This window comes from Bacillus rossius, chromosome 2 (assembly GCF_032445375.1).
Source record: "Bacillus rossius redtenbacheri isolate Brsri chromosome 2, Brsri_v3, whole genome shotgun sequence".
Taxonomy (NCBI): Eukaryota; Metazoa; Arthropoda; class Insecta; order Phasmatodea; family Bacillidae; genus Bacillus; species Bacillus rossius.
Window position 1 is genome coordinate 115,548,465 of NC_086331.1, and position 5,463 is coordinate 115,553,927.

The following is a 5,463-nucleotide window of genomic DNA, read 5'->3' on the forward strand; positions in this document are numbered from 1 at the left end:
GTCCGAACCTACCTGGTCCGAAGACATTCGTCAATTTGAACTTTTTGTCCCAACCTGTGTACTTCGGACACAGAAAAAGAACAGAACACTCACGATATTTGAAATTCCGGTTACCGTCTGAAAACATGGTGTTTGTTTTTGTTATTGAAGGAAATGGAAGGTGTTGTTAGTCACTTATAACTTACATAACTTTCATAAGTTCAATCTCAAACTACAAAGCATAAAAACAATAAACAAAAAACATTTGGTTTGACACATTTACTGCGCTCTGGTGACAACTTTAGAAATCAATACATTCGGACATCGGACATCGCAATTGTGGACAGGGAAGTTTTCGGTGAGACAATGTGACGTCACTCACATTCGGATGACACGGACCACGCACAGGTTCGGACTATTGTAGACGGGCTCTAATAGTTAACTCAGGAATAATAGGTTTGTTTGACTCGAGGTCTCTCGTGCTCCTCGGGAGTTGAAAGAGTTGAGAGCAAGTTGACCTGAGGGAAAAAAGAGTCAGTAACTTTTAATACACGAAGAAAACGCGATTTGTTGTAAAACAATGATGGCGGAAAATATAGCAGACATCGTGAGAAATTTGTTTGGAAATGGAAGGTTCATCTGAAGATGAAGTAGCTATTGATTTACCATATATTGGACTACAAATTATGAGAGAGCTTGATAAAGGTAAAAAAAAATATATAATTATTGCTTTTTGACTTTAAACCGCCTGTGGTATGCATAAGCTAACCTGTACTAGGAAACTATTGCAAATCTTTTGATTGTTAAATAAAGGACGCCGAATAAGTTATATTGTAATGTTTTTCCGCTTCAATGTCGTCATCTATTAAAATATTACCGTCATCACCAAATGTAGCTTGATAACATATTGACTCCATCGTCAAAGTCGCGCCAAAACAACCAGCAGACGACTTGCCCTCGCAACTCTTCCTCGAGAGGAGGAGCATCGAGAGCATGACCTGAGTGACCTGAGAGCAACTTGCCCCCGCGAGTAAAACGACCATCCACCAAACTGCTTCCGGAAAAGGGAGACCTAAGATGCACATAAGGGTTTGGACCCTGCCCGAACTTACCCGAACAATTCACATTCGGCCAACCTCGAGTTTATTTTGATCCTTCAGATACAAAAATATAAACACGGCTATATCATTCACATAATAGATATAGAACTTTTCAGGTAAGTGAATAAGCTATTTTTGGTTATATGTTAAATAAATGTTATTAAGATACAATTTATTTGCTGGAAAATAGTTTAGTTTTTAAGTTAGGCATTGGAAAATAATTCCTTACATGCAAAAAATATTTATTATCTTTCGTCATATTTACGTTTAAAATAAGTACATGATGCTTATCAAAATATATTTTAGCATAGATAAACAATGGAATCTTGTATGGCTGGCGCAAAATATTGGAGAATTTTAAGGAAATTGATATATTCGTGTGTTATATGTATTTTTTTTTTAAATTTTATATAGCTCGATTTTAGCTAACACACTGTCCTTGTCTGTTGAATTAGCTGGACGGTACTAGCATTTAGTTGCACGTGAAAATTATTATTATTATTGTCTTTGTTCAGGTTTTAAAGACATGGGTCTAGGATATCGAAAGCATCCTACAGGGTCGCTGGTGTGGTAGCTGTTTACTCGATGTAATTCAGAATATTTTTTAACTTCATGATGCCAGAGCTGGGTAAATTTCTAGAGTACAGACTTTTCCATAAATAAAGTAATAATAAAATTCCACAGTGTGTTCAAACACTACAGACTATCCACTACTTATGTAACCCTAAAACAAGGTTTGAAAACTACAACTTTATTCTGAGAAACTACTGTTTATAGATAGAAATTGGTAGCCCAGTGATCGCCAATTTTTTTTTAATTATTAGTAATATTCAGTCATAAGTTACATTACAATACCCATGCCTTGCACTGTCACCATATTTATTGTTTTATTGTGTGGTTCTGTTTAACCTTTTTTTTTATCGTGTGTGGGGTCTGTATGTTTTGGAGAAGTGAATTCAAATATTGAGAGTGGTCGATTAGGTGGGGTGAGCTACATTAAAACACTTTAAAACTACATTAAAAATACTGAGAAATCGTGTGCATGGTTGTTCAGGTCAGGATAACTACATCGTTGATTCGTAATGGTAATTCCTAAGCGACCATTAAATATATTTCTCTGTTTATTTTAATGTAGTTATACTAACCTAACCGTCCATAGTGTTTTAAAGTGTTTAAATGTAGCTAACCTAACCGACCACTCTTAATATTTGATTTCAGTTATTCAAAATATATAGACACACACGGGAAAGCAAAACATAGCGGCAGCTGAGTCAGTGCACAGGCATTGTAATGTAACATATAAACAGTGATTTCTCAAAAACCAACTTTAATTTAGAAACACCGTTTTCGGGGTAAGTAAAGGAATGTCTTTACTGTTTAAAGAAACGTACTAACCAAATTTTATTTTTTTTATTTACGGTAAAGCTGTGACCCGAAAATTTTACCCAGGGCTGGATTATTCAAGTAAGTGGGCCTAATAAAATTTTGATATTTGAAGATTTTGCAACGTATCATTTTCGGGTACTAGAATACATTACTATTTTTTTTTTTTTTTTTTTTTTTTTTCAATTTTACAAGATTTTATTAAGTACATTCTTGACAATATTCAGCATTTCACTCTTAATATTACATACTATGTTTCTCTTTGTTTCTCCAAGTTTGTAATCATTGGTCAATTTCAGTGATGTCATATCTTCCCCCTACATTTTTTCTGACCAATCATTTTACGCTCTGCTTACCGGTATCAAAATATCTGCTTCATCTGCACTTTCATACTAAATTTTTTGCTCCAATTGTGAAGAAAATAAATTATGAATACAAATTACAAATAATTTTCATTCCTGCAGAAATAACATTGTGCCCTCCGATCCATTGGAGATAAATTCCAAGTTAAAAAGTCCATTAATAAACATACATTATTGTTTTCATTATTTTTTTTACATGTTTTTAAAAGCCTTTAACTCTGAAATACTTTCTACATACCTGAGAAACAAAAGAGCTGTAACTATTTTGTTACAAGCAAATTTGCATATTTTTGAGAATTAATTTGTGTAGGTGCTATTTTTTGCCATTACATTACTGTTATTACAATACAAAACACTCTCTTTGATGCATAATTTGATTTTTTTTTGCATAACAGAATGTTTGAAATTTTTTTTTTGATGTCTTTGGGGAAAAAAATAGAGAAAGGAGTGAATAGATGTAGAAAAATGTCTGTTAAATAAGATACCTAAAGTATTGAGCATATCAAGGTATACCTAAATTTACCATACGAAATGTAGTGTTTACCACCTGGTGTGTATTATGTTGCCATAAACATTACTTTTTTCTTATACAGTTTCTGTTATTCACTTTGCCTGCCTCCATAGTGCCATTTGTATGACTTATTATGACATACTCAGTACTTGTAAATTGCTTCTGTTTGTTGCAGGCATGTGAATAAATTAGAATCATGACATATATTAAATTATTTAGACACCCATGAAAATTAAGAATTGTGTACCTTTTGTTGCAGGCATGAGAAGAAATGAGACCATTAGCTTTACAGTAAACCCCTTGGACACTCCATGGAAAAGAAGAATTTATATTAATTATACTCATTATAACTATGCTTTTTTCATTGCACGCAGAATGTTTTTTTTTGTGTCATTTAATTGATAGTTATTAAGAAAGTTGGAATAAAAATAGGTTTGTGGAATAAAAAAGGAAGTGTATTTTTACAACCTTTTATTTCAACAAGACATGTCAGTAACATCTCCAATGCTACCAATGTGAACAATTTGTCAAAGAAGGTTTAAGTGTTTCATACAGGAAAATAATTCTGTCATTTGTACAGGAAATAAAGTACAAAGATTTTTTTTGCCAGACCTTCATAATCCATTATTTTACATTTTAATATTGAAAGCTTATCTTTCTATAATCAAAGAGGGGCCATGGCATGGACTAAGGAAATGTATCTGTGAACAGGGACTGCAAAGGGACAGATTATTTCAGATACATAAATTATTATTTAAACGGTTTTCATTTAATTAGGCAAGAAGCCTACTTAAGGTACACAATACATAATACTGACGGTAATACAATAACAATAAGTTATGCTGTCTGTGAATATTAATACATATAAATTTGGTATACAGACTCCAGAAAGTTTACATACTGTTATAACTTTACAACGTCCACGTCTAGGGGTAGAACAGTTACTACCTGATAGAAATTACTGAACACACAAAAAGACACGGCAGAGAAGTTAATCGAAACATAATTTTCTAGGTGGCGACCGAAAGAGAATTTAAACAAGACAGCCAAAACGTTCAAGTTACATTAAGGCAAGGGCCACCGCCTCACTCACAAGAACGAATACACTTACACGTCGTTAAAAAAGAAGACTAGCTGACTACATGCTCGTGACTGACAAAAGAAGCTAATGAAGCTGGAGAAGTAGGATCGACAAGCCCGAATAAAACCCTGACAGCTGCTTATATTAAGTCGTCACAGCGCGCATGCGCCAACCCCAGGAGGGGAGGCGAGGAGAAACAGTACACAACACTAGGAGGGGAAAGGAGGGAGGGGAAGGCAGCAGACCTGACCGCTGCAATATGAAGATGTCTTGCAAGCAAATTGGTAGTTGTTGATACAAGATTGTGGAAGAATTTATACATTTTAACAATTAATGTTTACTTTGCTAATGTGTCACAGTACATAAATGAATTTCTTTCTGAACTGTACACACAGATTTTAATACAACATGTAAAATTGTATGTGGTATAGGTTGGTAGAAAAAATGTTATTTTGGGCAGGGATGTTACTGATTAAATAATAAAATGGCACGAGATTAATGTTCACCTTCAAAAACAGGGTTGCTACAGTCAGGGCAAACCTTGAAAACAGGGATAAGTCAGGAAATTCCATGTACGCTGAGAAAGTCAAGGAAATCACAAAGATATCTGGAATTTACTTTACAACACTTTCTCCCATGCTGTTAAAATATAAATTTTTCAAGTTACGTATGTTACTTCCTCCTATAATTTTTAATTCTGTCATGACAGATAAAACTGCATTTAACAATCCACAATAGACCTTGTGTCATGTTATTTAAACTAATTGATACGGCCTGATCTTGAAATAGCATGATGCTGTGATGTACCTTGTGATCAATAATTAGGTGAATTCGACTAATTAATGTGGGCAATGTTAAAATTCTTATAACTTCCATGGCATGCCTTGATTATGTGATTATTTCATTATTATCTATTTAATAATATTGGTTAGTTTAAAAACTACTGTTTGTATTTTTACTTATATTGTGCATAGAATCTACAATCACATAGAACTTTTAATAACTTTGCTTTTTATAATTTCTGTTTTGGGAAGATTAACATTTAGA

General features: G+C 33.5%; 1 long non-coding RNA gene across 1 annotated transcript; it reads left to right on the forward strand.

Moving 5' to 3' along the window:
• The first annotated feature begins 420 nt into the window (after positions 1–420).
• LOC134529652 (uncharacterized) lies at positions 421–3,793 on the forward strand. Its single transcript, XR_010074651.1, has 2 exons — positions 421–1,195; positions 3,595–3,793. It is a non-coding gene; the product is annotated as an uncharacterized LOC134529652 (long non-coding RNA).
• Positions 3,794–5,463: the final 1,670 nt, after the last annotated feature.